This window comes from Notolepis coatsorum (assembly GCF_963971535.1).
Source record: "Notolepis coatsorum genome assembly, chromosome: 7".
In the NCBI taxonomy this organism is placed as follows: domain Eukaryota; kingdom Metazoa; phylum Chordata; class Actinopteri; order Aulopiformes; family Paralepididae; genus Notolepis; species Notolepis coatsorum.
This window is the reverse complement of record NC_140171.1, coordinates 158,363,159-158,375,493: the sequence shown is the minus strand read 5'-3', so window position 1 is coordinate 158,375,493 and position 12,335 is coordinate 158,363,159. Positions and strand designations below refer to the sequence as shown.

Here is a 12,335-nt window from a genome sequence, read left to right as displayed (position 1 = left end):
TGTTTAATATACCGGTGGTGCTGGCATGTGTTTGACAATGCATGTGTGTGACAATGCTAAATTTTTTCGTGATTTGTTTTCTCTGCTTCCAAACTTGAATAGTCATCATTTGGTTTTGGGGGGAGATCTAAATACAGTCCTATATCCCCTGCTGGACAGATCCAGAACAACACCTGGAACATTGAGTAAATCAGCAGAGACTATTAATGCTTTTCTACAGGCATACGGAGTGATTGACGCATGGAGGTACAAACACCCAGGGTCCAGACAATAGCTTCTTCTCAGCAGCACATCAGTCCTATAGCAGGATTGATTATCTTCTACTCAGCAAAAGGCTCCTCCCATGTCTCAAGTCAAGCGGTTGTGAGAGTATTGTTATCTCAGATCACGGCCCAGTTACAATGGTACTGGGATTTCCAAATAATGAAATTAGGGTATCTGTCGCTCAATCAGATGCTGTGGCCTTCTCCTCTTTGTTGGCTAGACGCCTTATCTTGCTTAATTGGAAGTCAGCCATTCCTCCATCACATCGACGCTGGGTCAAAGATGTGATGGCACACCTAAAACTTGAGAGACTTAAATAGTCCACCAGAGGCTCTACCCAGAATTTTTTCCAAGTTTGGCAGCCATTTTTAGACTATTTTAATCTAAAATTCCCGGCTGAGGATGCTTAGACATAAGACGGCGAGGCAATTTCTGTATGGCAAGTGACAACCTGTATAAGAACGATGCAATTTTCTTTTATTATTATTTTCCTTTTTCTCTTTTTGTCTACTTTATTTTGCATTTATTTTAGGTATTGTGTGGTTATATGTAGTCATGTATTGTATGTATGTTTGTATGTATATAATGTTGTTGAACCTTAAACCAATAAAAACTATTTAAATAAGTCCTTGTTTGTTTCCTGGTACACACACACACACGCACACACACACACACACACACACACACACACACACACACACACACACACACACACGCACACACACACACACACACACACACACACACACACAGACAGACACACATGGTTGGAGCCTTTGTGTGTTTTTGTTTGTGAGATTTTGAAGATGTTGAGAATGTGCTTAGGCTAAGGTGTTTCTTATTGTTTTTTTGTTACTGTAATGTAATGTACTGTAATGTTGTAGGTTGTGTGTTAGGACCCCAGGAAGAATAGTATTTCACCCATGGGTGTAGACTAATGGGGACCCATACATAAACAAATATACACTCACACCTCGCAAATCCTGCTACATCACAAGGTAAACACTAGGGCTGACCTCGATTAGTCGAATAGTCGACTAATCGATCGAAAGGAGGCGTAGTCGACTGCCAACCTCTTAGTCGAATGCAAAAAAAAAATCTTATTTCTAAAAGCAAAGAGGCCTAGAAGCGTGGCTAACGCTAATGGCACGCATACCAGAGGCTAACTGCCTAAGAAAACAGGCACAGAGGCACTGAAAGAGGATTTCACCCATCTAATGAACACACTAGACAAATATCAAGATGTATCCATCAGTGGACCAATTGCATGCTTTCAAAGAGGACAAGAGGCCTTCAGTCGACTCCTTCAGACATTAAGCACCCCCCACAGCCCAAATGGAATGATTAAACTAGCCTTTTTTATATATATATATATATATATATATATATATATATATATATATATATATATATATATATATATATATATATATATATATATATATATATATATATATATATTTATAATTAAAAAAATATATGTGTGGTAGTGAAAGGGTTAAGTATTGTACTGCCCCTAAAGCAGCATTTCAGCAGCATAACATATTGATTCAACAAGAGATGGAAAATGTGGAATTTTACAGTATGTCAATTAAAAAGCTCTTGACGTTAGTTTACTACAGCAGGCTCAGGGTTCAGACTCACTCTCAGCGGGGTCTGAAGACTGCATGTATGTAGACTGATTAGTTCCATTGTTGTTAGACTGTTCGTTTATTATATTATGCAACTCGTAATCATCCATTAGTCTAAGTATGGAAGGAGTTTAACAACAAATGTGCTTACAAATCGAGTGAGATCGAATTTGACCCCAGAGTGATTGGCCTGTCCACTCCTGTCCAAATAATACTGGGAGGAGCTGACTGATGAGGCAGGACCTAGTCACATGACATGAAGCTGACTGATGAGGCAGGACCTAGTCACATGACATGAAGCTGACTGATGAGGCAGGACCTAGTCACATGACATGAAGCTGACTGATGAGGCAGGACCTAGTCACATGACATGAAGCTGACTGATGAGGCAGGACCTAGTCACATGACATGAAGCTGACTGATGAGGCAGGACCTAGTCACATGACATGAAGCTGACTGATGAGGCAGGACCTAGTCACATGACATGAAGCTGACTGATGAGGCAGGACCTAGTCACATGACATGAAGCTGACTGATGAGGCAGGACCTAGTCACATGACATGAAGCTGACTGATGAGGCAGGACCTAGTCACATGACATGAAGCTGACTGATGAGGCAGGACCTAGTCACATGACATGAAGCTGACTGATGAGGCAGGACCTAGTCACATGACATGAAGCTGCAGTCTGTGATGCCAACAAACGACCACCTCTAGGCAAAAAAAGCCTGGCTTGGTACTTTTGTTTACATTTTTGTTTTGGTCTGATGTGCGAGTATAGTCAGGTTTTCATCGTTATTTCTTTTATTCGATATTTCCATTCATTACAGGCACACGGACTCAGGGTTAACATGGGGAATCATCCTGAGAATGCCAAAGTGCAATACCGGCCGCATCCACCCAGGTGGCAGTATCGAGCACCCTTTGAAACATTATATCTTGGCCTGTGCGTCGATCAGAAGTCTCCGGTTGGATTTTTCTTTGTCGCGCAAGTGAAGCGGTTGTCCCGATCGGATTGAGAAGCGTTACATGCTCCCGGTGCATGATGTGTGGCGGATTATGTTGGCGACACGATCGACACCAATACTGGGACTCGCAATCAGATAATTGGAATATTCTTTTTGGGGTACATCCTAGTGAAGGTAAGGCCTATATGGTATCAATCCTGCTGTGATCCAACCATGACTTCACTTCGATCACAAGATATGTGTGTAACGTTACTCCACGACGTGTGCTGTTCGTGACGATCAAAGCATAAACAAATTACCGCCCCCCCACCCTTTCATGCATTCATGATGAAACATAATACAGATAATATAGATGTGATTTCGAAATAGTACCCAGTGTCCAGGCGAGAAACGGCAACGTCTATAGTGAAATGCACATATTGCTGCATAGCGTCATTTTCTGGGATTAGACAGGATTACTCTAAAACTATACTCATATTCACCACGGTATAAAATGGGAATGTATGGATGCAGAATATAGTTATAGCCCTGCAAACACCGCCACGTATTCCTATATTTTAGAGCGTCGGCGTGGTGAGTACAAACAATGCTCAACTGCGTGGCGTCCAAAGAGTTAAAAGGGCATTTAAAAGGATACAATTCACTTTTAAATGCTGTTTTTTATTGAAAAGAAAACTTGTCATGGACACAAGGACAGAGGACATCATGACATATTAAGAGACCCAGACATAGACAGACGCACCATATCCACACACACACACATACACACACACACACACACACACACACACACACACACACACACACACACACACACACACACACACACACACACACACACACACACACACACACACACACACACACACACACACACACACACACACACACACACACACACACACACACACACACACACACACACACACACACACACACACACACACATACACACACAGACACCTCAGTGTTGACAGTGCTGGTGTTCAATGAGCCATTCCCTAACCCTGCACTTGAATGAATGGTATGATGTGGACACTCTAATTGTTTGAGGAATTGAGTTCCATTGGTGGGATGCTCTGTTGGTTGGTGGGATGCTCTTCACAAGGCTCTATTTTCTGCAGCGTTACAGCTTGTGTCATCGGCAGAGCAGTTCTATTAAAAGGATCTGGGCTGAGTGAGGAGTTTGAATGACACACTGACATATCTCCAGTTACGGGGCCAAGCTGTGGTGCTGTGAGGCCGCACGGCCGTGAGAGCAGCACGCGGACAGGCAGACAGACAGGCAAGCTGTGGTGCTGTGAGGCCGCACGGCCGTGAGAGCAGCGCACAGACAGGCAGACAGACAGGCAAGCTGTGGTGCTGTGAGGCCGCACGGCTGTGAGAGCAGCACACAGACAGGCAGACAGACAGGCAAGCTGTGGTGCTGTGAGGCCGCACGGCCGTGAGAGCAGCACACAGACAGGCAGACAAACAGGCAAGCTGTGGTGCTGTGAGGCCGCACGGCTGTGAGAGCAGCACACAAACAGGCAGACAGACAGGCAAGCTGTGGTGCTGTGAGGCCGCACGGCCGTGAGAGCAGCACACAGACAGGCAGACAAACAGGCAAGCTGTGGTGCTGTGAGGCCGCACGGCCGTGAGAGCAGCACACAGACAGGCAGACAAACAGGCACTTCAGCACCGAGCAACTACACAGCAAGTGACACTATAGTAGCAGAGAGGATCTGAGGACGCCACGAATGGATTATAATAGTAGTAATAATAACAACTTTATTTGTACAGCACCTTTTATACAGAAATTGCAGCTCAAAGTGGTTCACAGCAGCAAAAAAAAAGACAGGCATAAAATGTGCATAAAGTGCAGAAATAAAACATCATTGACGAGCATACGAAATATATAAAAAAAATAAAAGGTAGCAGCAAGGTAAGGCAAATCACAGCTTTTCACATTAGGATCTAACATCCCAATAGGCCTCTCTGTTTACAGTTTGATTCAGTTTTAGACAGAGTAAAAAAAGGGCAATAAAATAGTTAAATGGTGTTCAGTTCTAAATGACAGAAGCATAGAACTGGCACATGAATTTAACAGGAATTGCATAAAAGTAGGCAGAATAAGAATATATCATTAGTGTCAAGATCCCTGATGTTTAATTTAAATGCCTGATATTTAGCGAATTGGCTTCCCTGTGTTTGTTCCATAGTTTTGGGGCGTAGTTGATAAAGGCTGCATTACCGATCCTCTTTTGACCGTTTCTGGGAGCCTCTAGTAGTCCAGCAGCTGATGATCGCAGTGTTCTTGCTGGCCTGTAATTTATTGGAGTGTTGGCGATGTTGTTAGGTCCCTGTCCATTTAGAGCTTTGTATGTAAAGAGAGGGACCTTAAAGTCGATTCTACATGTTACAGGAAGCCAATGTAGAGCAGCTAAGACTGGACTAATGTGCTCTCTCCTTTTGGTTCTAGTTAGCAGTCGGGCTGCAGAGTTTTGGATTAGCTGAAGCCTCTCTGTGGTTTTCTTAGGGAGACCTGTGAAAAGTGCATTACAGTAGTCTAACCGGCTAGAAATTAATGCATGAATTAGCTTCTCAGCATCGTTTTGATTAATAAATGGTCGTACTTTTGCTAGGTTTCTGAGATGAAAGAACAATGTTTTGGTCACTTTGTTAACTCATTGGCTGCCAGCTATTAGCATTGGCACTGTGGTAGCACTGCCACGCTTTAAAAGATAGGAGTGAGTCACCTTGTTTGTAGAGCTATAACTATATTCTATATTATAGCTATGGATACAATACTATGGCCCATTTGACATAGAGAAAAAGAAAAAAAAGGTCATCCATACATTCCCGTTTTATATCGTGGTGAATATGAGTATGGTTTTAGATTGGTCTGGGGTAATTCCCGAAATGCTGAGGAATAGCCTTATGCGTGTATTATACTATAACCGTTGCCGTTTCTTGCCTGGACCCACTATTATTCTCAAATCGAATCTATATCATAGGTATTATGTTTCATCATGAATGCATGAAAAGGGGGTGGGTAGTTTTTTGATGCTTTGATCGTCACCAACGGCATACGTTGTGGAGTAACGTTACACACACGTTCGGATCGCTATGAAGACATGGTTGGATCAACGCAAGATTGATATCATATAGCCCTTACCTTGACTAGGATGTACCCCAAAAAGAATATTCCAATTACCTGATCGTGATTCCAAGTATTGATGTCCATCGTGTCGCCAATATAATCCACAACACATCATGCATCGGGAGCATTTGATCCTTCTCACTCCGACCGTTATAACCGCTCAGCTTGGCCGGAAAAAAAAGGCGACCCGGAGACATTTGATCGCCGCACAGGCCAAGATACAAGGTTTCAAAGGGTGCTCAATACCGCCACCTGGGAGGATCTGGCCGGTACTGCACCCTCGGCGTCGCAGTATGCCTTCTACCGGCAACATACGCGTCCCTGACATTGAATAGGATATTAAAATCGAAAAAAAGGAAAAACGATCAAATAACGTGTATATATACGTGGTTGGCGTTCAACGGTTGTCCGCCAAACACGTATATAAACGTGGTTGGCATCCATTGAGTTAATATGATAATTGAAGTTCAGTTCTGAATCTATGATAACCCCGAGACTTGTGACCTCAGATCTGATCCAAGGGGTTAGTCCTCCCAGGTTCATAATTAACGTTTCCAGCGATGCTCTGTTGTTGTGAGCGACGGCGCACTGCTCTGTTGTTCTATAAGGTAATTTAGAACTGTACTTTGTAAAGAAACTCAAAGTGTTAAGAGCGATGCACTGCTCTGTTGTATGTTAGAACTTTGTAAAGAAACTCAAAGTACTAAGAGCGATACACTGCTCTGTTGTTATATATTTTTATTGAACAATTTTATCATACTTTTTACTGTCCGTTCTATTTAATTATTTTTAGCCTATTTTAAACTTAATCAAACCGCACTTTTTTACTCTATCTAATCTATTCTATTTTATTATTTGTATTACTGAAAAACTGTGATTTACCTTACCTTGCTACCGCTCTATTTCTTTGTATTTAATCTTTTATGCTCGCTTATGGCTGTATTTTTTACTGTTGTGAAGCACTTTGAACTGCAATTTCTGTATGAAAAGTGCTATACAAATAAAGTTATTATTATTATTATAACTGCTCCTGCTATAACCCCGTCTGTCTGACTTCCATGCCCCGTGTATATATGCTGGACATTACGAGAACCTCCTCTGTGTACCAACCCATGCCCGGACTTAGACTATTCTATTAAATATACCCATATTGGGTTTTGCTCAGTTCTGCCTGCCGTGTCTCCTTGCCCGCACGTTGGGTTCAAAACACAACCCATGATAGCTATCCCTTATAAAGTTAACGTGTAATATTGCTTTTTTTTACTGCATTGAAATGTTATTTATCTGTTCCCTTATTTGCTAAACTTAATACAACTTGTAAATGAGTTAATTCTTGTTATTTGTCCGACAGTATTGTTTCCCAATGGGAGTCATTCTCTGTAGAGGTGGGAGTCATTCTCTGTAGAGGTGGGAACTTAAAGCTCAATATAAGAACGGCCATGCACCACCACCACTCACAGAATCGAGAAAGAGCAATCAATCTGTCAATCCTTTCTGTGTCCGGGCCGGGTGAGGTTTCCCGTGTCGAGTCAAATTAAGCCGCAGGCTCCACTCCTTACATTATGGTAATTAAACATTAAAACACATGCGGTTTATAGTCCAGTGCGGCTTATATATGTACACATCATTCAATTTAGCTGCTGCGGCTTATAGTCAGGTGCGGCTTATAGTGCGAAAAGTACGGTATTCGTTTTTAGTGCGCAGACAGAATTGAATACAGATGACAGTGCATCATTGAGATTTTCTACCATTTCATTTAGATAGCTGTCATGATTGTGTGGTTCATATAGTCTGATAAGATCAACTTTGATTCAGCTTTTGTCATTTAGGAGCCTCTTTTGAACTATGACTTTTTGTAAAGGTTATTTGAGCATCAAAGAGTATGATAATAATAATAATAATAATAATAATAATAATAATAATAATAATAATAATAATAATAATAATAATAATAATAATAATAATAATAATAATAATAATAATAATAATAACAATAATAATAATAATAACAATAATAATAACTCATTGTATTTCTAAGCGCTTCTCAGGAACCCGAAGTCGCTGACATTAGGTGGGAAAACAGAGAAAACAAAGAAACAAAAGGAACATAAGACCAAGGGAAACAGGGAAAACACATGATACACAGAAAACCCACAGTAACAAAGATCACAACAGGTAGGAGGGGGGGGGGGGGGGGGGTTAAGGTTGGGGAAGGTGGAAGGCTAGGGCAGGATGGTCAGAGGTAACTCAGTTATTGAGATATTATTGATGTTTAGTCCAGTTGTTATCACTAAGTCTAGGGTATTACCATTGCATTTGTTATATGCTGGTTTATTAAAAGGAAAAAATACGTATGATACTGTATTGTACGTTATATCATATTACATTATATAATCATATTATAATTAATTTGTATATTATATTGAACTATATTTGCAGTATATGCTATTATATTATGGTACTATATTGTATATATCATGTACTATATATCTCACATCACATTATATATGTGCTGTATACAATATTATGTACTATAATGGCAATTAGACTGCCTGCCTTAAAGGGGCAGTGCCAATAGGCTACTCTGCTACAATATACTATTATATATACTATTATATACTGCAGGTATACTATACTGTAATGTGTACTGTAATGTGTACTATATGTGTGTACTGTAACATGTACCGTCTATATGTATGTACTATGTATGTATGTAAATGAAAAAACAAAAAGAAAAGAAAGGTAAGTCTTCAGGGGTAGGGCCCTACAAGCCTAGTGCTTCTCCCTATCCCTTTTTCGGACAATTGGACAATTCTGCAATAGCAGCTGGTAAAACGTTGACGATTTATGGAATGACCGTTGTTATGTCCAAAGCCCGAAATAAAAAATAACTGAACTGAACTGAACTGAACTGAAGCTCTATAGTTTTGGAGTCTGCTTTTTTATTAAAATGAATGTTCAGGTCTCTGTTTAGGATCACATTATCGTATCTGGTAACACATAGTGAGAGATCAGTTCAGATAACTCCTGTATACATATTTGTGAGTGTCTAGACGGCCGATATATTCTGACTATTATGGTTTATCATTGAGTCCATCCTCACCCACTCCATCATCTCCTGGTTCCCCGCTGCAGCGGCAAAAGATCTCGCCAAGCTGCAGCGGGTGATTCGCTCCGCGGAGAGGGTGATCGGCTGTCCCCTGCCCTCCCTCAGGTCCCTGCACGACTCCAGGGCGCTGAAGAGGGCAAGGAAGATCATGGCCGACCCATCCCACCCCGGTCACAGCCTCTTCACCCTGCTCCCCTCTGGGAGAAGGCTGAGGATCCCAAAGGCTGTGAAAGCTCGTCACAGACTGAGCTTCTTCCCCTCAGCCGCCAGGCTGATCAATGCCTCAGGCCCCCCCCCCCCCCCTCCCCCCTCTGCCCCCAAGTGACACTGGCACAATGACACTGACTGCACTGCACTAGTCCTTACTGGAACTCTGCACTCTACACTTTATATATATATTTATTTAATTGATTAATCCCCCACTGCACTGTTTTTTGTCCTGTGTCTGTGTTGGTGTTTGTCGTTTATTGTGAGAAAAAAAAAAAAGAGGAAAAAACGCATAAACTGTATTGCTGCAACAATTACCAATGTGTTTTTTTTACACAAATGTCTTAATAAACGAATCTGAATCTGAATCACCTAGTTCTGTGGTTCTAACTAAAGTTTTCAGGAGAAAATGGCTGCAACCCCTCCTCCTCTTCGGTTCTTTCTGGACAGTTGATGAAAGCTATAGTCTGGTGGACAGGTCTCTATCATTATTGATGTAGCTGTGTTGTTATTAAGCCATGTCTCCACTAAGCAGATGCAATCTAAGTTATTTTCTTTAATCAGATCATTAACTAAAAAGGTTTTACTATTCAGAGATCTGACATTTAGGAGGGCTAATTTTATTTGTTGTACTACTGTGTCATGAGAGGAGATCTGCTTTGGCTGGAGCTTGATAACTTTGAGGTTAACCGCACGTGTAGGCCTATTAGATGGTGTTTCGGTTTGTAGCTTTTACCACGCCATTGGCCGGTTAAGATTACCGGTATATTCTGAGAGATGGCATGGCATTTGTACTATCCATTTAATACTCTTTTCGGTGTTAGTAGGGTGTTTGTCTCCTCTACTGATGGGCTGATTTGATCAGCTCTTTCGTGGGGCATTTGATCAGATGAGTTGCTATGGTTGCCGGTGGCCCAGTGTGAGATGGGGGATTCACACAATGGTCTGGGTTTAAAGGGTTTCTAAATGCACTGTCATTGTTAAATCAACTGTGATAACAGCCATAGGGATTTACATTATATAGCCTCTGTCATTTGGAGGAAATGCTTTGTATCAGCATTTATTTCTTCATTAATTCCTTTCTTTTCTGATTTTGATTCGAGGCTGAGAACTTCCCTCCAAACAAAGCAGATGGACTGGGCTACTGTTTGTAATGGGAGTAGAAGCATTCTTTTTTTTTATCCACTTTTTCTCCCCATTTTCAATTTTTGTCTCCCATCCCAATTTCGTATATCCAATTCTTCCCTCCCCTGTCTTGAACGTTGCTAGACTATGCCTCTCACTTCACCGCAAATGAGAACTCTCAGTGGCGAGGAGTAACGCGTGGGAGGCTCACGCTGCCCCCGATACTTCCTGTTTCCGCCGCACCGGTGTCACCCAACCGACCTGTAGGAGTCGCTGTCCACAACGTCCAATCCCCACACACCGGCTTTCCCACCCTCTAACACTGCCAATTGTGTTAGTATGACGGCCGGACAAGCCGGTAGCAACGTCGAGAGCTGGGCTCGATAACAGCATGTCCTGTGTTAGTGGCGAGCGCCTTGCCCACTGCGCCACTCAGCCGCCAGTAAGTAGAAGCAGTTGTTGAGTATAATCTTAATACGCTTCTGATCACATCCCCCTGATCCTCTCATTCGTGATCAAATAATGGGCACACGTTGTGAAATAAATATCAAAGGAAGAAATGTAACTAGAAGCAGAAATGTATTTACTATATTTTATGAATACTTTTCTAATTATGCAATAAAAAATTACAAGGATAGGCCATGTTGTGTGTCGTTGAACAGCTGCAGCTACAGGTATGATGTCTAGGGTTGGGCACCGAGAACCGGTTCTAATAGGAACCGGTTCCTAACTTCCGGTTCCGGAACCGGAAGTAACATGTTTGCATTTCGATTCTCAAAAAAAATTATTTACTTTGTTAATTAATACCCTAGTTACAGTACAGCAACCAAATTAAACTGTATCAAGTCAACTGACAATGTGAATAGTATGAAAAAAATAAAGGTTTTTTCAAAACAAAAAAAAATGATCCCCTGGGAAATAAGCTGTGACCTGTTTTGACCGGCACCTCAAAGAATCGGAAGCGAGAATCGTTTAGAACAGGAATCGAAATGGAGAATCGAAATCGGAACCGGAATCGTTCAAATCCAAACGATGCCCAAATGTCGCTCGCTCTGCCCAGCAGGCAGCAGACTACAGGTATGTGAGACTTGGCCGTCTGCCACACATCTCCCATCTGACTCTGGGCTAGAAACCGCCAACAACATGGACAATGGCCAAACACAAGCTTTGTCTGTCCTCAGACCTGTTGGCAGGCCTCTGGGTAGTGATAACAAAAAGGTCAACCATGTTTGGTAACAGCCGTAACCAGGGGTGTAAAGTACTTGAGTAATTGTACTTTGTTACAATACTTAAGTACTGTTTTTGGGGATTTGTACTTTACTCGAGTATTATTAGGTTTGTATACTTGTACTTTTACTTAATTACAATTCAGAGGAAAAAAAAATACGTTTTACTCGTTACATTTAAAATGCAGACATACAAAGTGCAAAGTACAAATCTCGCAGGTCCAACCATTTTAATTCGTATATTTGTTTCTCTGGCCGAACTAACGTTAACATTATGAATCCTGCGGCCGCACTTTATTTAAAAACAGCCAATCAAATCCCCATCAATGGAAAATGAACCCGCCCATACCCATGCTGATTGGTCCTTGTGCAAGAGTAGAAAGTGGGGATCTTCTGCTATCAGAAGAATAGACAGTCAGAAAAAAAAGTTTTTACTTTTACTTTTTAGTACTTTTAAGTACATTTAAAAGTAGAAACTTTTTGACTATTACTCAAGTGTGTTTTTAGCCAGATACTCTGACTTTTACTTGAGTCAGATTTTTAGACTATACCCATACTTTCACTTAAGTATAATTTCCAGGTACTTTTTACACCCCTGGCCGGAACGGGGATGAGAGTTAGTGGTGTTGTTTTAACCCGTTAACCCCATCACTGTCGCACTACC

The 12,335-nt window shown here is 41.5% G+C and overlaps 1 protein-coding gene across 1 annotated transcript in view; it reads right to left on the bottom strand.

Annotated features, from left to right (window-relative positions):
- The window catches only part of LOC311231823 (protein kinase C alpha type-like), a 316,426-nt gene that overhangs the window by 182,115 nt on the left and 121,976 nt on the right, over positions 1 to 12,335 (bottom strand).